Source organism: Pogoniulus pusillus, chromosome 15 (assembly GCF_015220805.1).
Source record: "Pogoniulus pusillus isolate bPogPus1 chromosome 15, bPogPus1.pri, whole genome shotgun sequence".
NCBI classification, from domain to species: domain Eukaryota; kingdom Metazoa; phylum Chordata; class Aves; order Piciformes; family Lybiidae; genus Pogoniulus; species Pogoniulus pusillus.
The window spans coordinates 22,925,271-22,946,946 of record NC_087278.1 but is presented as its reverse complement, the minus strand read 5'-3'; positions in this window follow the sequence as shown (position 1 = coordinate 22,946,946).

The following is a 21,676-nucleotide window of genomic DNA, read 5'->3' as shown; positions in this document are numbered from 1 at the left end:
TACCTTGTCTGGAGAAATAACCGAGGGAATGTATCTAAGAGCAAAAGGGCAGGTGAAAACCCATCCCTCTGGCTTCTCTCACGTTTCGAGTTTATGGAAAGTCCTCACTGTGGGTGCTGTGACAGCCACCTTACATTTGTAACTGTGGTTCTAGGTCCTGCACGCAGGAGAACGCAAATCTCATCCTGTAAGGATGCTACCTGGCCACGCATCTCGTAGTGAAATGCGTTCTCTGAGTGCAAGCAAGACCTCAGCGCAACCTCTAGAGAAACAAAGGCTGGAAGTGGTAGCACGGCTTGGCAAGTCAGGGGGAAGAAAGAGCAGAACAGGAAACCTGTATGATGCACAGGGTAAGCTTTGCCTTAAACGAAGCTGTTAACAACTGGAGCTGTAATGCAACCACAAACCAGGAAAGTTAGGTTTATTAGGCAGGGATAGAAGTGGCTATCAATGGCTCACGAGGAGATTTTGTCCTTGAAGCCCACCGTCGGAACACGTCTTGCTTCTAGAACAATCCTGCAGGCAGCAGCAGCTCTGCTCGGAGAAATTCCCGGTAACGGCTATCGCTTTCGGGGCCGTTTCAAGCCCCGCGGCTTGTTCTGAGGAAGCGCCGAGCGGGCGAGCAGGCTCCGCCCGGCCGCGTAGAAGCCCCATACTCACCTCCCCCCCGGCGACTCCCCTTGGCCGCGCAGGAGCCCCACGCTCACCTCCCCGGCGGCTCCGCCCGGCCGAGCAGGAGCCCCACGCTCAGCTCCCCCTGGCCGCGCAGGAGCCCCACGCTCAGCTCCCCCCTGGCCGCGCAGGAGCCCCACGCTCAGCTCCCCCTGGCCGCGCAGGAGCCCCACGCTCAGCTCCCCCCTGGCCGCGCAGGAGCCCCACGCTCAGCTCCCCCCTGGCCGCGCAGGAGCCCCACGCTCAGCTCCCCCTGGCCGCGCAGGAGCCCCACGCTCAGCTCCCCCCTGGCCGCGCAGGAGCCCCACGCTCAGCTCCCCCCTGGCCGCGCAGGAGCCCCACGCTCAGCTCCCCCCTGGCCGCGCAGCAGCCCCACGCTCAGCTCCCCCTGGCCGCGCAGGAGCCCCACGCTCAGCTCCCCCCTGGCCGCGCAGCAGCCCCACGCTCAGCTCCCCCCTGGCCGCGCAGCAGCCCCACGCTCAGCTCCCCCCGGCCGCGCAGGAGCCCCACGCTCAGCTCCCCCCTGGCCGCGCAGGAGCCCCACGCTCAGCTCCCCCCTGGCCGCGCAGCAGCCCCACGCTCAGCTCCCCCCTGGCCGCGCAGCAGCCCCACGCTCAGCTCCCCCCTGGCCGCGCAGGAGCCCCACGCTCAGCTCCCCCCTGGCCGCGCAGCAGCCCCACGCTCAGCTCCCCCTGGCCGCGCAGGAGCCCCACGCTCAGCTCCCCCCTGGCCGCGCAGCAGCCCCACGCTCAGCTCCCCCCTGGCCGCGCAGCAGCCCCACGCTCAGCTCCCCCCTGGCCGCGCAGCAGCCCCACGCTCAGCTCCCCCCGGCCGCGCAGGAGCCCCACGCTCAGCTCCCCCCTGGCCGCGCAGCAGCCCCACGCTCAGCTCCCCCCTGGCCGCGCAGGAGCCCCACGCTCAGCTCCCCCCTGGCCGCGCAGCAGCCCCACGCTCAGCTCCCCCCTGGCCGCGCAGGAGCCCCACGCTCAGCTCCCCCCTGGCCGCGCAGGAGCCCCACGCTCAGCTCCCCCCTGGCCGCGCAGCAGCCCCACGCTCAGCTCCCCCCTGGCCGCGCAGCAGCCCCACGCTCAGCTCCCCCCTGGCCGCGCAGGAGCCCCACGCTCAGCTCCCCCGCGGGGCGGGGCGGGGCGGGGCCGGGCCGGGCCTGCCTCGCGCCGCCCTACCCCCCCGCGGCCGCCACCGGCCCGCGCGACCTTTCCCCTGCGCGCGCGGCTGCTCGTGCCGCGCTTTCCCGCCCGCCCGCCTCGCGGCAGGGCGCGCGGAGGGGCGGGGCGGAGCCTGCGGGGGCGGAGCCTGCGGGGCGGCTCTAAAGCGCGGGGGCTCGGCCGGCGCGCGCGGGTGCAGCGCTGCGAGGGCGCCTTTCGGCACGCGCGGGTGCGGCCTGCCGGCGGTGGTGAGCGGCGGCGGCGGCGGTGGCGGCGGTGAGCGGCTCGGCGCGGACACGGTATGCCAGGAGCGGGGTCTGCGGGGCGGCTGCCGTTCGCGGCGGCGCGAAGGGAGGCACTTCGGCGCTACGATCGCCGTCGGCAGTCCGCCCAGGCATAGGGAAGGGCAGGCGCTAAGCCGGCGGCGTGACCATGATCCCGCCGAGACGTAGATGTGGTGCTCCCTCACACGGGGAGGAGGTGCCGGCGGTAGTGGAGACCTGGGCGGGCGCCAGGCCTGCTGTGGAGGGACAAGCCCGCGGTTAGCGGCGGGCACCCTTTGGACCGCTGATTGTGGCGCTGGGGAGGGTTGCGAGGGGCTTCTGCTTTCTCTTAGGGATGCTAGAAGCTATTCGGTCTCTCTCTTCTTTTCTGCCTGTTGAATCCGACCTCGCTCTTCAGCGCTTGGGTTATTTTGTTTCTTTTCGTTCGCTTCCTGCCCTCAGCTCGTTGGTGGCTTTCTGGGCGCGCTTTGTGCTGCGCCAGTCGCTGTCCCTCTCTTCTGCCCGCGCCGCTGTCGCCTGCGTTGTGCCTGAGCCGCCGCTGTGCTGCTTGCTTTGGGCCGCCTGCTGCTTTCCCGCGCCGCCTTCCAGTCGCTCTGTGCCCCCTTTCCTTGTCTCTTGCAGCCCGGCCTCCCGTTTAGGTGGTGTTTCACAAGCCATTGGAAGTTCTCTCTGGTCTTGGTAACGTCCAACATCTCGTCCTCGGTCTGTGGTGAGAGTTGTCAGAGGGATGTTTGCCGGATAAGGAAAGTAAAGAGTTAACCTTTGCGGCCGCAACTCCGGAGGGAGTTTGTAGCTGCATGCGGGATCTAGGAGTGGCACACAGCAAGAAAGCGAGGCAGGAAAGGATTTCGAGTGATAGTGCTATCGTTTGTAGGAAAGCCTGGGGATTGATACAGAGATGTGCAAAACGTTAAGGAAGCTGGGGAGACTCCGGTCCCCGGCGCTGTGGGGGTCCGTGGCTACCTGTACGGCGCGGAGTGCCCTGGCTGCCTCTTTGTTTCTTGCGAGCGGTGCTCTCGTTCCCGTGGCCCGGTGACAACGTTCAAATGCGAGCGACTGAAGACTGAAGCAGGAAGCTAGGGAGCGTGTGGGGGAACTGAATGAGCAGGCGGTGTTCTTTAGGAAGGTGTTTCTCTTACGTGTGTGCGGTCAGGTGATGGTCTTGGAGTGAGAGTGGCTCTGAAACTGGTGGGGGCGGGGGAAGTTCTTCTAAAGTGTGATGGTTTGGACCTTGAAGTAAAGAAAGTGAGGTACAGGATCTCAGAGTTAGTTAAAACTCTGAATCCAGAAACGTTTATTTCAGGAGAAATTGGCACTTGATGTCTTTTTGGGATACCTGGGCTAAAATCTTGTAAGGTACTGTGACAGCTTGGGTATTGCTCACTCCCTCACTCCTACCCAGACTAAACTCAGCTGAGCTGGAAATGAGCCAGCAGTGTGCCCAGGTGGCCAAGAGAGCCAGTGGCATCCTGGCCTGCATCAGGAACGGTGTGGTCAGCAGAAGCAGGGAGGTCATTCTGCCCCTGTACTCAGCACTGGTTAGACCACACCTTGAGTGCTGTGTTCAGTTCTGGGCCCCCCAGTTTAGGAGGGACATTGAGATGCTTGAGCGTGTCCAGAGAAGGGCAACGAGGCTGGTGAGAGGCCTTGAGCACAGCCCTACGAGGAGAGGCTGAGGGAGCTGAGATTGGTTAGCCTGGAGAAGAGGAGGCTCAGGGGTGACCTTATTGCTGTCTACAACTACCTGAGGGGTGGTTGTGGCCAGGAGGAGGTTGCTCTCTTCTCTCAGGTGGCCAGCACCAGAACGAGAGGACACAGCCTCAAGCTGTGCCAGGGGAGATTTAGGCTGGAGGTGAGGAGAAAGTTCTTCACTGAGAGAGTCATTGGACACTGGAATGGGCTGCCCGGGGAGGTGGTGGAGTCACTGTCCCTGGAGCTGTTCAAGGCAAGATTGGACGTGGCACTTGGTGCCATGGTCTAGCCTTGAGCTCTGTGGTAAAGGGTTGGACTTGATGATCTATGAGGTCTCTTCCAACCTTGGTGATACTGTGTTTACAGCTTAGCACAATATACATGCATATATACACAAATATATATATAGTTATATATAAATTAAAAGTTTAACACAGAACCACAATACCCCTCCCAGAAACAAGCCCCAGGAGGGCTCACAACCCAAACCCTCTTCCCCTTCCCTCTTTGCCCTCTTTCAGAAATAACCAGATCAACCCACATATATCTCATGTGATAAATCTGGAGATCTGAGGTGAGATGTCAAAAAAAAACAACCTGACAAGGAGGTTAGAGGAAAAAGGGGTTAGGTGGATTAGAGAGTTAAAGGCAGAGTCAGACCAGGTGGCCAGAAAGAAGGCACAGCCAGAAGTGAGAGCTAAGAAGTGTGTGAGAAGTGCCTGTCTTGCCTATATTTTGACTAGTTGTGTTTCTCAGCAAGAAACTGAGGGATATAGATTAGTGTAGGGTTTTTTTCTTCCTTCTGACAGCTAAAGGTTTAATTTCTCTCAGTAAAAGTTGGCCTCAAACCAGCATAGATCTTGCTGTGTTGACTTTTCAAAACATGTGAAATGCTTGATACGGAGCAAGGTGGATTCCTCAGCAGGAAATTGTTTTTAAAGGGTTTGCTTTGTGGGTTTTTTGGTTAAGGACTTTTATGAAAAGTCCACAGGGGAAGCCTGGTGTTCAGTTTTAACTTTTGTGTTGCTAATTAGACCGAAACTCCATTTTTCCTGTGGAAATATAACACCTTTAAATGTATTAATGAAAACGAAAGGTAGTTATTTGTGTGCCTTTTCCCCCTCTTTCCATGGTACCTTTCTTCATTGTTCAGTGTCTTAATTGTAAAAGCCTTCCAACACCTGTGCCTTGTGGTCTCCCCTATACTATTGGTGCACAAAAATCACTGGGAAATTCATTGTGTAACAAGAAGGATTCTAACACTTTGGTTTTTTGCTTGAATTTCTGCTGCCTGCCTCTTCCTACTTTCTTGTTTTCTTCTGCGAGCCTCTCGTTATTGTTAAGTGACTGACTGCAGGGTTTAAAATCATAGAATCATAGAATCAGCCGGCTCGGAAGAGACCTCCAAGATCATCCAGTCCAACCTAGCACCCAGCCCTAGCCAGTCAATCAGACCATGGCACCGAGTGCCTCATCCAGTCTTTTCTTGAAGACTTCCAGGGACGGTGCCTCCACCACCTCCCTGGGCAGCCCATTCCAGTGCCAATCACTCTCTCTGCCAACAACTTCCTCCTGACACCCAGCCTAGACTTCCCGTGGCACAACTTGAGACTGTGTCCCCTTCTTCTATTGCTGGTTGCCTGGCAGGAGAGACCAACCCCACCTGGCTACAATGTCCCTTCAGGTAGTTGTAGACAGCAATGAGCTCTGCCCTGAGCCTCCTCTTCTGCAGGCTGCACACCCCCAGCTCCCTCAGCCTCTCCTCATAGGGTTTGTGTTCCAAGCCCCTCACCAGCTTTGTTGCCCTTCTCTGGACACTTTCCAGCACCTCAACATCTCTCTTGAATTGAGGGGCCCAGAACTGGACACAGTACTCAAGGTGTGGCCTGACCAGTGCTTAGTACAGGGGCAGAATAGCCTGCCCTTTAGGGACCAGCTGTGATGGTTTGGGCTCTTACCCGCCCCCCCTGCACTTTTGGAATTGCCCCAGCTAACTCGGAAGGCCTCCGGGAATATGAATGAAGCTATTTATTTTACAGCAGCAAATATACAAGCAGATATTTACAGTATATACAGTTATATGCAGAATGAATGACAAAATGGAGAATATTATCAAATGTTTTTCCTTCTTCTTCCCAGAGTTCTCAGCGAGACTGTGAGAGAAGAGACACAACCATGTTTACCTTTTCACCGCCCATTATCTAGTTCTTTTCACCAAAACATTCTAGCTTGCTTCAAACTAGCACACCAGCTTAGCCAAAAAAAACTTCCAGTGCTTCTGCACAGAGTGTAACATCTGTACTGAGGAAGGTTGGTGTGAAAAATGGCCTTTCGTATTTGGCTGCTTCATGTTTGCACTTGGTGACATCTGCTGATCTTAGTGAAGAAAACTAAACCAAACTGAAAATAAAACCAACAACCGAACTGGTTTTTGGTTAGGTGGTTTTGTTAGCTTCCTGTGCTCCCAGTTTCTTAGAACCAGATTAGCCAGCGGGTGCTAGTACAGCTGAGAGAGTGAGTTCAGCTCTGCTTCTTGCTGTGCTCCGCTTACAGAACCGTGTGTGATGCTCCACTGTGCAAACCTGGAGTTGGGAATTCCAAGTGTGCCTGTATCCAGCACCTGCACCTGTGAATAACGTGAGAATTTGTGAAGGTGCTCAGCGTGGCTTCTTATTTCTGTAAGAGCTGATACACAACGAAGACAGGCTGGTGTGCTTGTATTCATTGACTGCTCCCACCTGGGATTGTTTATGCCCTGTTGTTTCCGTCTATTGTGTTTTTCCTATGTAACAGGATGACAAGAATCATCCAGGCGCAGCAGACAAGAATCATCCAGGCACAGCAGGAGACTGAGGAGCTGGCAGATCAAACAGTATTTTTGTCTGTAACAGGATGAAAATGTTTAATCTGGAAACAGGCAGACACATAAATCTATTGACTGCCGCTTTTGGAGCCCTTACTGGAGTGGCCCAGTATGACCCATTGAAAGGGGAAGCAGGGACATAATAGCTATTAGCAGGTTTATATGCTGGGTGCAAAGACTGTGGGCATGACTGTGGAGGAGCAGCTGGGAGGTGCTGGCACCCTGAATAGAGCTCCTGTGAACTAACAAGCAGCAGGAGGTAGGGAATCAGGCTGATCTACAGTTTTTCCTACTGAAGGGAATTGAATACAGATGAGCAGATTTCATTTATACCAGTTTTCAGTTCCTCAGCTAGCAAAAAGGACACAACTTACCAGTAAATACAGCATTCCTTGACAGAGTGCCTGCCTCTGGTTCTCTCTTAGCAGGTGGTGGCTTTTTGTCTATGTTAGATTGCAAAGCTTTTTGGTGCTGGAGTTTCCATATCTGTGTGCTGTGCAAAGCCAAGTACATGTAAGCATCTCTAAGGAGTTGAACTTGTGGCTTGGGCAGAGGTGCAGAACTTCTGCTTTGGGTCTGACCCCCTGTTATTTTTGGGTTGCTAGTCCTTTCCCTAGAGATTTAACAAGTCTGGTTTGTTTTTTCTGACCTAACCCATACAAGACTGGTAGGGAAAATAAGGCTAAAAGGAAATATTATGTCACATAGGGCATCCAGTCTCATTCTTTAGGTTTGAAAGCTTCTGTTAAGCTTCTCTGGTTGTTATTATTTGTATCATGTTCTAGTAGTGAAACATGTCTTGACATCCTGTTGTTACCTCATCTGTAGTGGAAAGTGAACAAGACTTTAATAGGTGCCAGCATTGTGTGTTAGACATCCTGTTACACCTGGTTAACAGCATAATGATTTGTTTCTTTGGTGTAGGAATCCTTGGGTCTCCTCCCCTGCGATAGCCCCACAGCCTAGAGCATTGTTAGCACTACCATGGGCATTTGATAGTTTCTCTTCTCAGTTCAGTCTCAGCCACTCCTACGAGGAGAGGCTGAGGGAGCTGGGGTTGTTCAGCCTGGAGAAGAGGAGGCTCAGGGGAGACCTTATTGCTCTCTACCTGAAGTCAGGTTGTACCCATGTGGGGTTGGTCTCTTTTCCCAGGCAAGCAGTGGCAGAACAAGAAGGCACAGCCTCAAGATAAGCCAGGGCAGGTTCAGGCTGGATGTTAAGAAATTGTTCTTCTCAGAAAGTGATTAGCATTGGGATGGGCTGCCCAGGGAGGTGGAGTCACCATCTCTGGAGGTCTGTAAGAGGAGGCTGGATGAGGCTCTTGATGCTATGGTTTAGTTAATTAGAAGGGTTAGGTCATAGGTTGGACTCGATCTCAGAGGTCTGTTCCAACATGGTTAATTCTGTGATAGGTTGAACTCGATCTCAGAGGTCTTTTCCAACCTGTGATACTGTGTGCCAGTATGGTACTGCATGGAGGTGATAATGTGCTTCCTGGCCATGGTGGGCTTCGGTCGGGCTGTCCTTGCTGGTAAATGTGAGAAAAAGGTTGTGCAGTTCAGAACGTTGCTCTTTTTCGAGAGAGCACAGTGTCAATGTAGCTTTAAACTCCTAGCCCAGTATTTTGCTTACCACTTTCCTTTACCATCTCAGATCTTTTATTCAGCTTCACCGAAGGTATGAGCAAGGGAGCTGGACTGTGTGCAATCATTGCACACGTGGATGTGGAGTTTTCGTTCAGCTGTCTGCAAACCTGCTCTATTTCCTCATCAAACACTGTGACCTTTGCTCAGTTTCTAGTATGCTCTTGTGGTTTATGGTCAGTGGGCAGTGCCTGGGCCTTTGTAATGCAAAGGAGCAAATAAATCCTTTGGTTAGTGTAACTCCTGGCACTTGGGGGTAGTTGTTGTTACTAGATTAACAGCTGTATGAAACAAATCCACTTAGATCAGCTAGTTGCGCTGTTTTGGTTCTGTATTCACTTCCTGGGCTTCAGCGTGAATCTGTGCATGTTTCTTGAGCTGAAACTGAAAGTGAAATAGTTTGCACTGTTTCATGCAGAGTCATGCATTTTCTTCCATTAGAACTGACCTTTTTTTTCACTGTGTGTTTAGACCTCCAGCCAGAGAGCCTGCAGCAGTGTTGAATGGAAGATTGCTGCAGCGTGCTGAGGCATCTGGTGTAACTGCACAGGGCTGCCTCAGCAGGAGGCTCTGTGCTCCTGGGGGCAACTGCTCTGCAATTTTACTATACGTTTCCAAATGGTTCCTCCTGTGCTTCTTTGAAAGATGATATTTTCTTAGCTGTGTATTGTTGTGTTAAAGGTGTTCAGAAGAGATGATGCTTTTGTGTTCAGAGTGTTGACAAGGTGCTGCTGTCAAAAGGCTTTGATCAGGGCTCTGAACTCTGTTTTGAGTTACCGTTGGTTTTGCCTGCCTGATTTGATGCACAACTTCCTCTCTGAGGCTAGAATCATAGAATGTTTTGCATTGGAAGGGACCTCTGAAGGTCATCCAGTCCAACCCCCTCTGCACTCAGCAGGGACATCCTCAACTAGAGCAGACTGTCCAGAGCCCTGTCCAGCCTCATCCTGAATATCTCCACGGGTGGGCCCCAACCATCTCCCTGGACAACCTGTACCAGTGTTCCACTACCCTCATGGTACAGAACCTGTTCCTAACATCCACTCTAAATCTGCCCTGCCCTAGTCTGAAGCCATTGCCCTCATCCTGTCCCTGCAGGCCTTTTCAAACAGTCTCTCTGCAGCCTTCTTGTAGGTCCCCTTCAGGTACTTGAAGGCTGCCTTTAGGTCTCCCCAGTCTTCTCTTCTCTGGGCTGAACACCCCCAGCTTCCTCAGCCTGTGTTTGTAACGGGTTCTTGATGTCTGGGCTCCTGTCTTAAAGGTTTTCTTCAAGGTGATTTTTATTATTTTTACCATCTTCATCACAGTTTTTTATTGTGATGGGAATAGAAGGTTGTGGTGCAGCACCGTGGGAGACACTTCCTCTAAGAGCCAGTGAGTTCAAGTGTTATCAAAGCACTGCTGTCAGGTTTTCCTTCTGGGAATTGCCTCTTTGACTGGTTGTTTCATACGTAAGGAACATAGGAGGTGCTTATAGCTGTGATATATTTGATGTTTAGGAGGAAGAAAGTCCATTTAATGTTTCGGGAAAGCTCTCAAATACTGAAGCAGAGTTGTGTAAGCTTTCAGAGCAGATAAGCATGCAGCTGTGAAGGTTTGTCCTTCTGCCCTTTCTCCAAGAATGCTTTAAGTCTTTTCCTGATAGTGAGTGTTCTGACTTGGATAAGGTGAACAGGCTCCACTAAAATTGTTCTGAGGAGTACCAACTGTAGAAATCCTCTAGAAAGTAAATTACTGTGTCCAGTTCTGGGCTCCTCAATTCAAGAGAGATGTTGAGATACTGGAATGTGTCCAGAGAAGGGTGATGAAGCTGTTGAGGGGCCTGGAGCACAGCCCTGTGAGGAGAGGCTGAGGGAGCTGGGAGTGTGCAGCCTGCAGAAGAGGAGGCTCAGGGCAGACCTCATTGCTGTCTACAACTACATGAAGGGAGGCTGTAGCCCGGTGGGGTTGGTCTCTTCTGCCAGGCAAGCAGCAACAGAATAAGGGGACACAGTCTGAAGTTGTGGCAGGGGAGGTCTAGGCTGGATGTTGTTAGGAAGTTCCTGGCAGAGAGAGTGATTGGCATTGGAATGGGCTGCCCAGGGAGGTGGTGGAGTCACCATCCCTGGAGGTGTTCAAGAAACACCTGGATGAGGCACTTAGTGCCATGGTCTGATTGATTGGCTAGGGCTGGGTGTTAGGTTGGACTGGATGATCTTGGAGGTCTCTTCCAACCTGGTTGATTCTGTGATTCTACCCTGTGCACAGAGCTGTTTCTTCATAGCTGTGCAGGTGCCATCCTGCCTGTTGCACCAGCATCCTTGTTTTAACTAAGCAGGGAGCTTTGGTCAGGTTCTCTTATATATTCTTCCTTGGGCACTGATCTTGTATTTGACTTTTCATACTGTGAGCATCTGTATAGCTTCAAGGGTTTGTGGTTTGGTTTGTGTTTGTTTTGACTGGACTTTTTTTCAGCACAAAGCAGTGCAGGTGTTCCTGGTAGTTAGGAATCTACCTACCTATAGAGTAGGTAAGTAGATATCTACCAAAAAGAGGCATTTTTGTCTAGCTGTATTATTTGTAGATAACTAAAGGCAGAGTGTGCTATTGTTGGTGGCCCCATGTGTCCATACAGCTTAGGGTTTGGTTTCTTTCATTTATTAAAGAGCCTCTTTTTTATTTATTTCCTCCTTTGTTTACCTGGCTTGCCGATTAGGCAGAGCAAAGACAGATTTACCTTCCTCTTTGCTGCTGGTATCAGCTGCAACTTGTTTCTAAGTTGCAATATGAAGCAGCATTTTTTATTTTGACTGATGACCTGTGCTTGTGCTGCCAAGTGTTGATGGAGGTTTGTGTGTTACAGCTAAAACCAGGAGGTTATTCTTGTCCTCTAGGTGGCATGGCAGTTATTGTATCCAGGCCCCACTCTGACTTAAGAGATGGTCTCTGCTCCAGGGACTGAGCACTTCATTGTGAGGGCATGCCAGGGTGCAAGGGTCCAGTACTGATGTCCTAGCGGTGGCATCTTCTGCATCTGGAAGCAAGTCTTGTGTTTCTCTGACAGTGGCAACACTGTTGCTTGAACATCACCAGTGATGGCCAGAGCTTGCTCCAGTGCCTACCACATCGCCCTCAGCCTGTTTGCCCTTCCTTTATAATGTCAAAAGACTGGAGCTGTGCTTCCTGTCTTTGCTGTTTTCCAGTCATTTCCAAGAGCCAAACAGTTAAGTACAGCTTGAAAACGCTCTGATGTTACTGCAGGGTTCTGTTATGGCTGCTGGCCTGATGTAGTTGGAGCTGTGACTTATGAAGCTAACCTTGTAAAGGCCAGCAGTCTTGTGAGACTGATAGTGACTTTTCCCATTGGGACTCACACTGCTTCCTCCTACTTAAGGATCTGAGAGAAGCAATTTTTTAACACTTATGAGGAGGTGAAACTCAGAGCAGGCTTTAAGAGTTGAACAATGTCCATCAGTCAGACATTCAGTCAGAATCATAGAATTGCTTTGCTTGGAGAAGACCTTTAAGATCATCAAGTCCAACCATTATCTTACTTTACTAAGACTGTTGCTAAACCATGTCCCTCAGCACCACCTCTCTGCATCCTATACCTTGTTACACAAATACTTCACAGAAATAATCTGTTTACTACATGTGTAAAAAAATTCATAGACAAATGCTGTGGAATGCTTTACATGTTCCTATTGCTGGAGCCCTTTCACACCACTGTGTATGTGTCATAATGAAGATAAGCATACAGAATTTTTTGTTGTTGCTATACAGTTTAAGAAGCAAAGAAAACTCTGCAGCTTAAGTGTGAGCTGTGTTCGACCTCGGGACTCCACCATTCCTAAACTGTGTGTATCATAACAAGCAAAAAAAGCCAAGTTTCAGTTAGTGATGCCCCTTAAATGCCCTGCACCCCCCCCCCCCCCCCGTACACTTTTTTTGTTCATAAGCTAAAGGTGAATTCAAGCACAGGATGTTTGTCTTGAGGAACTTTGCTTAATGCCACAGAGGAAAAACTAAGCTCAGTCCCAGATTCAAAAAACAACCTGCACTGTGGCAGTCAAAAGCCAAATTTCACTCTGTCATAGGATCATAGAATCAACCAGGTTGGAAGAGACCTCCAAGATCATCCAGTCCAACCTATCACCCAGCCCTACCCAGTCAACCAGACCATGGCACTAAGTGCCTCATCCAGGCTTTGCTTGAAACCCTCCAGGGATGGTGCCTCCACCACCTCCCTGGGCAGCCCATTCCAATGGGAAATCACTCTCTCTGTGAAGAACTTCTTCCTAATATCCAGCCTATACCTACCCTGGCACAACTTGAGACTGTGTCCTTTTAGGTGTTGCCAGACCCAACATAAGGAGATGTGCGAATTCCACTTGGGCCCAGCTCTAGTTAGACATCTCAGCTCCAAGCTTGGGCAGTTTGAGCTGAAGGCTTTCTGCTGGCTCATTTTGAGCCTAGCTGTACCTGTAGGCTGCCTTGGGAAGAATACTGACCAGTGTCAGTATGCTGCCCCCATCACTGATCTAACACAGAAAACCCAGAAGGAAAGTTTCTGCCTACTACTTTCTTAAGAGAGAATAAGTAATGTTCCTTCTTATTGATGTGCTGCATAGGTGCTGGGCAGCAGAGAATTTTTAAACCAAATGAAAATAAAGGCCAGTGAGGAAGTGGGATGTTTTTCCTTCTGAGAAGTCAGAGTACTGCCCTGGTAACTAGAGGACTGCTGCAGTTCGTGTCGACATGAAGAACACGGTGAAGCGGCAGCAGACCTCGTGGAGCCCAAAAGAAATCTCTAACAAAAAGGCTGACCAGAACCTCCTTTTCACAATTGTCCCTACTACAGCTTTTCTTTCAGAAAGGAAAATGAAAGCCCAGAAAACAAATTGTGCAATGCATCTGAGTCAGAATACACAGCTGAGGGAACTTGGTGTCCAGACTGAGATGTTCACTCTGTTCTAAGGCGGCATAAAGAAGCTAAGGGGGGAACATCACAGCTAAGGGGGTAGTTGGACAAGCATCCTTTGGTGTTGGATCTTTGTGCAGTTTAGAGTTTCAGTGCCACTGAGGGTTGGAAGCTAAGGGTACACTGCAACTGTTGGGAGCAGGGAGCACATAGAATGTTTAAGTACATCCAGTGATCAGCAGTGGTGCTTGAAGAGCAGCATGGAGGGGTAGATTTAAGCAGTCTCATGGTTCCTGACAAGCAGAGTATCTTTCCTAAGAGCCTAGCAAATAAATCACAGGTGACTGGCAAGGGGGTGTGGAGTATGAGCCACAGACCTGCTGGCATGTCAGAGTACTCTGCCTATAGCTTCTCAGCTTTACCACTTCTGAAATGAAGCTGTTGATGTTTCATTTTCCCTCGGAGGCAAATGCATGACACATGCCTCTAGTTTGGAAGCTGTGTTCCCTATGGTGGGGAAGTCCCAAAAAACATCAAGCCACCACCTTTGGTGTTAACCAGAGGGTACCAAATGGTTAGGTTAGTTTCACAGCTGCATGTGTATGTACATCCATACATCTATGCACAAAGGCACTTCTTCATCCCAGCTTTCACCTGGCTACCATACTGCAATCTGTCTGTTCCCCTATCATATTGGGGGTTTGTTTATGTTTTTTAATGAATCATAGAATCAGTCAGGGTTGGAAGGGACCACAAAGATCATCCAGTTCCAACTCCACTGCTATGGCCAGGGACACCCTAAGCTAGAGCAGCCTGGCCAGAGCCTTATCCAGCCTGGCCTTAAACGCATCCAGAGATGAGGCCTCAACCACCTCCCTGGGCAGCCCATTCCAGCCTCTCAACACACTCATGCTGAGCAACTTCCTCCTCGTGTCCAGTCTAAACCTCCCCACCTCCAGCTTTGCTGTATTCCCCCCAGTCCTGTCACTCTCTGATAGCCTAAAAAGTCCCTCCCCAGCTTTTTTGTAGGCCCCCTTCAGATCCTGGAAGGCCACAAGAAGGTCACCTGGGAGCCTCCTCTTCTGCAGCCTGAGCAGCACCAACTCTTTCAGTCTGTCCTCACAGCAGAGCTGCTGCAGCCCTCTGAGCATCCTCATGGCCCTTCTCTGGGCACGCTCCAGCATCTCCACATCCCTCTTGTAGTAGAGGCTCCAGAACTGGATGCAGTGCTCCAGGTGGGGTCTGGCCAGAGCAGAGTAGAGGGGGAGAATCGCCTCCCTCGACCTGCTGGCCACACTTCTCCTGCTGCAGCCCAGGCTCTGGTTGGCTTTCTGGGCTGCAAGTGCACACTGCTGGCTCCTGTTGAGCTTCTCACCCAGCAGCACCCCCAAGTCCCTCTCCTCAGGGCTGCTCTCCAGCCACTCACTGCCCAGCCTGGATTTGTGCTTGGCATTGCCTTGACCCACATGTGGGACCTTGCACTTGATCTCTTTGAACCTCATGAGGTTGGCTTGTGCTCGCCTCTCCATCCTGTCCAGGTCCCTCTGGATGGCGTCCCTGCCCTGCAGCCTGTCTGCTGCACCACACAGCTTGGTGTTAGCAGACTTGCTAAGGCTGCACTCAATGCCTCTGTCCATGGCACTGACGAAGATGTTGAACAAGACTGGTCCCAGGACTGATCCCCTGAGGGACTCCACTTGTCAGTGGCCTGCACTTGGACATGGAGCCATTGGCAGCCACTCTCTGGGTGTGGCCAAAGAATGAAGCCTAGGATAAAAATTCTCTCTTAGGAGAGCAGATCTCAGGTGAGGCAAAGTCTTTGGGCCTTCTGAGCACTATTACAGGCTGGGGCTGGGGGCAAGTTTTCTGTGGTTGTGGTGACATGTATCCATCTCAGCACTGTTTTGCAGATCAACTAGCTACGTTCCCTCCTGTCCTCTGTTTTTCTTCTTGCAAAGTCTGAAGCACATGTAGCTGCCATGGGAGTAGTCAGACTTCTTCCATAGCTAGAAAAATATGTGGAAAATCTCTGGTATCTGCTGGTGGCTGGGACCTTTAGTTCCTGTTGGGTTTATGGGCTGGAAATTGGGTGTGGCAAAGTGATGGGGATTCCTCTGGGGACTTCAGGCTGCATGATGTGAAGTGCTACAGACAGCAGTCTGGTATAGCTTAGAGTATCCTCAAATAAGGAGAATCACAGAATCAAACAGGTTGGAAGAGACCTCCAAGATCATCCAGTACAACCTAGCACCCAGCCCTATCCAGTCAACCAGATCATGGCACTAAGTGCCTCATCCAAGCTGTTCTTGAACACCTCCAGGGATGGTGACTCCACCACCTCCCTGGTCAGCCCATTCCAATGCCAATCACTCTCTCTGCCAACAACTTCCTCCTAACATCCAGCCTAGACCTCCCCCATCACAACTTGAGACTGTGTCCCCTTGTTCTGTTGCTGCTTGCCTGGCAGAAGAGCCCAACCCCACCTGGCTACAATGTCCCTTTGGGGAGTTGTAGACAGCAATGAGGTCTGCCCTCAGCCTCCTCTTCTCCAGGCTGCACACCTCCAGCTCCCCCAGCCTCTCCTCATAGGGTTTGTGTTCCAGGCCCCTCACCAGCTTTGTCACCCCTCTCTGGACACCTTCCAGCACCTCAACATCTCTCTTGAATTGAGGAGCCCAGAACTGGACACAGCACTCAAGGTGTGGCCTGACCAGTGAAGAGTACAGGGCAAGAATAACCTCCCTTGTCCTGCTGGCCACACTGTTCCTGATGCAGGCCAGGATGCCATTGGCTCTCTTGGCCACCTGGACACACTGCTGCCTCATCTTCAGCTACTATCCCCAGGTCCCTTTCCTCCTGGCTGCTCTCCAGCCACTCTGTCCCCAGCCTGTAGTGCTGCTTGGGGTTGTTGTGGCCAAAGTGCAGAACCCTGCCCTTGGCCTTGTTCCATCTCATCCCATTGGCCTCTGCCCACCCATCCAGCCTGTGCAGGTCCCTCTGCAGGGCTCTTCTACCCTCCAACAGATCAACACCTGCTCCTAGCTTGGTGTCATCTGCAAACTTACTGATGCTGGACTCAATGCCCTGGTCCTGATCATCAATAAAGATATTGAACAGGAACTTCTCAAGTCTGCAGCACTGTTTCTCCTCCTTGCTTTCCAGCAATGGCTGCTTATGTAAAACACTTGTGCCTGTGGGAAGTTTGTGGGGAAGCAGTGCAATTCAGTGGGTATGGCTTGATATGTGGGTTTAAAAGACCAGGTCATACCATGTGTCTTTTTAACCTGCAAAAAGAGCTCTGTAGCTCAACAGTGAAATGTTTGTCTGCAAGACAGGTAAGAGCTACCAGCTCTAGGAAGGGACAAACAAGCACCATTTTAGTTCTTACCACGATGATGTCATCCTGACTGCCAAAAATAGTTCCTGTTTTTAAGGTGCCAGGCAGAGAAAGCAGTGCACAAGTTGGAGGGTTTCTTCCTTCTCCATGACTGATGTTTTACTGCAGTTTCTGCTTTGAAGACTTTGCCTCACACTTGAGTTAGGAGTGAATTAAAGATGAGTGTCTTGACAGCTGGCATGACAAGTTCCTTGCCTGAGAGTGTGTCTGCCTGTGGTTGGTGTGGGGGCATGTCTCAGAATCCAGACAGGTTGTTAAAGGATTTGGTCTTAGAGGCATATGGCTTTGCTGCTGGAAAGAGCAGGCTTTCAGAATCACTGAGTCTGAGACAGCTGAGAATAGCAGCTCACAGGCTGGCTGTGAGGGGAGCTGAAGGATCTGAGGGGAGGTGGCTCTAAGCAGAGGCATTATTCATGGCGTGGATTCTTTTCTGAGCCATCTCAAAGATGTAACAGAAGTGTGAAGAACAGAGGAAAGCTGCTTTGTGTGGTGGCTTAGCACTGTTGTAGGTATTCTGGGGCCTAGCCTTGTTTATGGCAGCCTTAAGAGCTGTTGGGAGTTCCCCCTAACAGGTGACCATATGGTACTGCTGATTCTTGCTTCCATGTGGGGAGCTGCTGGTGATGTGCTTGCAGTGCTTAGAGATAGAGCAGAAGCCCACACTGATACTAGAGCAGATATGCTTGTAGTGTTTGCTCTTGAAATAAGTAGTATGTGACAATGGTAAGGCAGGGAGGACCTAGGCTGGTCTGTCTGTGGCACAGCTGTGGCCAGTGCTGCCTCTCTGCCCCATGAAGGCCCCTTAAATCCTAGTCAGAGAGGGAAATCTGGCCCTACCTGCTGTTGCCTCTGCTGTTGTCACCACCCCTTAATGGCTTCAAACTAGAGCAGAGCAGATTTAGATTGGATGTTAGGAACAAGTTCTGCACCATGAGGGTGGTGGAACTCTGAACAGGTTGCCCAGACAGGTGGTTGAGGCTCCATCTCTGGAGATATTCAAGGTGAGGCTGGACAGGGCTGTGGGCATCCTGCTCTAGTTGAGGATGTCCCTGCTGAGTGCAGAGGAGGTTGAACTGGATGACCTTCAGAGGTCCCTTCCAACCCAGACCATTCTATGATTCATTGGTGACCTCAGCTGGGAACAGTTCCTCTGAGTTCCTTGCTAAATTTAACGACTTGAGTATGAGAGGGAGAAGCAGAAGATGGGACCAGACCTGAAGGAGCTGTGTTGCTGGAGGAAAGCAGCATGAACTGCCCCTCGGGATGGCCTCAGACCCATAGGCAGAGTCCTGATTGCCTTGTGGGAAACATTGGGCACTTTCTATGGGGGAAGCATCCAAAGGATTCTCACTTGTTCGAAGTGGCATGCGTGGGGCTGGGCTGAGGTCTGTGGTTCCACACTGACAAGCAGCTGGTGGCTGTGCTCTCCTGTCTGTAACTACTCTACATCGACATATGCCTCTCCAGAGTCCTACATCCCCATGATGGTGGGGTGAATGTGCAACACTGAGCTGGAACAGACATGCCCCGTAGTGACTCTCTAGAGCTGATTTAAGTGTCCTAAAATTGTCTTGAATATATCCCCCTCTTCTTTTTGTTTTATCTTGGGATGGAAAGAAGCGATCAGGAAAACTGGTTTGTGGTCTTAGCTGTTGAATGCTTGAAGGCATCTGGTGGTTTCTCAGAGCAGCTCACTTGTCTAATGAGCAAACAAAGTGTGAAAAGAAATGATTTATTAAAACTGGTGTTTTAAAAATCATAGTATGTAGAATTCATTCCAGGAATTCCAGCAGCCCTAGAGTAGCCTTAGCAAATGATTTAGTTGTACTCTGAATCTCAAGGCAGGTGGTGTTTGTAGCCTTCACCTTTTCTCATGCTCCAACTAAAGATCCTTTTCACCCAGCATGAGGTAACTTTTTGCATCCACCAGAGAAGTTCTTTGCCTGAATCTAAAGCTACCAAAATTCCAAAGTCTTACTGATGTGGTTTGGACAGATTCACTCTGACATGGGTCAAGAACTGGCTGGAAAGCCAGGCCCAGAGAGTGGTGGTGAATGGCACCACATCCAGTTGGCAGCTGTCACTAGTGGTGTTCCCCAAGGTCAGTGCTGGGCCCAGTCCTGTTGAGTATCTTTACTGATGATCTGGATGAGGGGATTGAGACCAGCATCAGTAAGTTTGCAGATGACACCAATCTAGGAGCAGTTGTGGATCTGTGGATCTGTTGGAGGGTAGGAGAGCCCTGCAGAGGGACATTGACAGGCTGGATGGGTGGGCAGAGGCCAATGGGATGAGATGGAACAAGGCCAAGTGCAGGGTTCTGCACTTTGGCCACAACAACTCCAAGCAGCACTACAGGCTGGGGACAGAGTGGCTGAGAGCAGGCAGGCAGAGAGGGACCTGGGGGTGCTGGCAGAGAGTAGCTGAAGATGAGGCAGCAGAGTGTGTCCAGGTGGCCAAGAGAGCCAATGGCATCTTGGTCTGTATCAGGAGCAGTGTGGCCAGCAGGACAAGGGAGGATATTCTTGCCCTGTATTCATCACTGGTCAGGCCACACCTTGAGTGCTGTGTCCAGTTCTGGGCTCCTCAATTCAAGAGAGATGTTGAGGTGCTGGAAGGTGTCCAGAGAAGGGTGACAAAGCTGGTGAGGGGCCTGGAGCACAACCCTATAAGGAGAGGCTGAGGGAGCTGGGGGTGTGCAGCCTGCAGAAGAGGAGGCTCAGGGCAGAGCTCATTGCTGTCTACAACTACCTGGAGGGAGGTTGTAGCCAGGTGGGGTTGGGCTCTTCTCCCAGGCAAGCAGCAACAGAACAAGGGGACACAGTCTCAAGCTGTGCCAGGGGAGGTCTAGGCTGGATGTTGTTAGGAAGTTCCTGCCAGAGAGAGTGATTGGCATTGGAATGGGCTGCCCAGGCAGGTGGTGGAGTCACCATGCCTGGAGGTGTTGAAGCAAAGCCTGACTGAGGCACTTAGTGCCATGGTTTGATTGACTGGCCAGGGCTGGGTGCTGGGTTAGACTGGATGATCTTGGAGGTCTCTTCCAACCTGGTTGATTCTATGAATTTTAAGAACTTGGTGGCAGCAGCACAATTACATTTGCCTGTTTGGGGGTTGCTCTGGAGAGGTCCTGTCTTGTTGAGATTCCATTGAGCAGTTTAACTTCTGAGGAGGACCTTTATGACTGTCAAAGCCTCTTGCATTGATACAAGGTAATTACTGGTTGACTTTAAAAAAGGTCCTGTATTGTGGTGGTAGGGAGGCATTTTGTAGTGTGAGAGAGATGTTTTCACCCCTTCTCTGGTGTACTTTTGGCCACCCAAGCAGAACTTTAGTAGCTGAGGGCTGGAATCCCTCAGGGACTCTCACTGCCTGGGTGGTGATTCTTTTACTGAGGAGATCCAGTTCATTAAATCATCATCTTCAAGCCTCCTTGTCTTACATTTTTACCATATAAGCACTTTGGAGTGTGTTAGAGGTTTTTTTCTTTATTCATTTTTGTCTTCTCATGGTCAGGAGTGGACAAACTTGTAATTTACAACTCTGATGGCTGATTTCTCTAATTTTTCTTTCTTTAGTGATCTCTCTTTTTGTGTGCTTGCCCTGAGGAGCATCCTTACTTTGCACAGAGCTGAGGTGATCCCCTGAGGGGAAGGGAAGTACCCCCATGTGTTGCAGATCTCCTCCCTCTGCGTGCTCACTAACATCTCTGGGTGCAGGGGGTACCCTAGCAGGGCAAGGGCTGCTCAGTCTCTTTCTGCCCACACTGATGCACCTGCATCAAGGTGGTTTACCTGTGCAGGTCACCAGCACCCAGGAAGGGCCCTCTCTGCCATAACCAATGTATAAGCTTCTGACTCTTGAAGAGCAGAAGTGCTTTCAAAGCACAGCATTTGGGTTTGTGGAGCTATAGTCAGGCACCTTTCCTGCACACCTGTGGGAGCTGCTGTGCTGAACATGCACGGGCAGACAGGCTCAAGCTTCCCTTACAGCTTCTAGTCACCAGTGTGGGCAGTGCACTCACAGGCCCTCGTGCCAAGCCGCTGTGCTCTGCCTTTCTAAGCCAAGCTGTGTGGGCATGCCTAGAATAGATCAGGGTCTTTTTGTTTGACTTGTGTTTTCTGCTTTGGGAATGGAGAAGTGTGTCTCTTCCTTGCCAGAGGGGAGCAGACTGTGCTGCCCCTTTTAAAGCAGGCGGTAGGAGAAGACAATAGTGCATTTCTTCTGGACTGCCTCTTTCATGAGCATTTGCACTGAACCAAGCTGAGTTTCTTGGTACTGTGCAATAGCCTGACAAAAACATGGATTCTGAGACTTAAAGCCTCATTCTGAGCTCTCCTGGAAAAGGTGTGGCAGGTGGAAAACTGCCCAAGGAAGTTTCTTGACTTCTCTTGTTGCAGGAAAGATGATCTTGATCACTCTGCAGGCTGATGTTTTAGTTTACTTTATTATCACCTGACTAGAAATTTGCCCTCCAGAAATTCCCTGGAACTCTCATCAAGGACAAATAATAGCTCATGTCAGTGCAGTGTGGGTGGAAGTGCTAGCAGTGTAAGCTTTGGTAAGTGAGAAATCCCCTTAGTGCTACTCAGCTAGTTTCATCAGTACATCTGACCACTTGTGTGCAACTTGCAGCTGTAGTGGCTTGTAGCACATCACGCTTATGCTAGAGCCGTGGTGCACTACCTTCCCCTCCGCCTGGGTACTAGGTGTGAACAGAGGATGGTGCAGCTTCTTGCACCTTGGCAGATGGTACTCAACACTGGTCAGGCCACACCTCGAGCACTGTGTCCAGTTCTGGGCCCCTCAATTCAAGAGAGATGTTGAGATACTGGAATGTGTTCAGGGAAGGGTGATGAATCTGGTGAGGGGCCTGGAGCACAGCCCTGTGAGGAGAGGCTGAGAGAGCTGGGGCTGTGCAGCCTGCAGAAGAGGAGGCTCAAGGCAGAGCTCATTGCTGTCTACAACTACCTGAAGGGAGGCTGTAGCCAGGTGGGGTTGGGCTCTTCTGCCAGGCAAGCAGCAACAGAAGAAGGGGACACAGAGTGATGTTGTGGTAGGG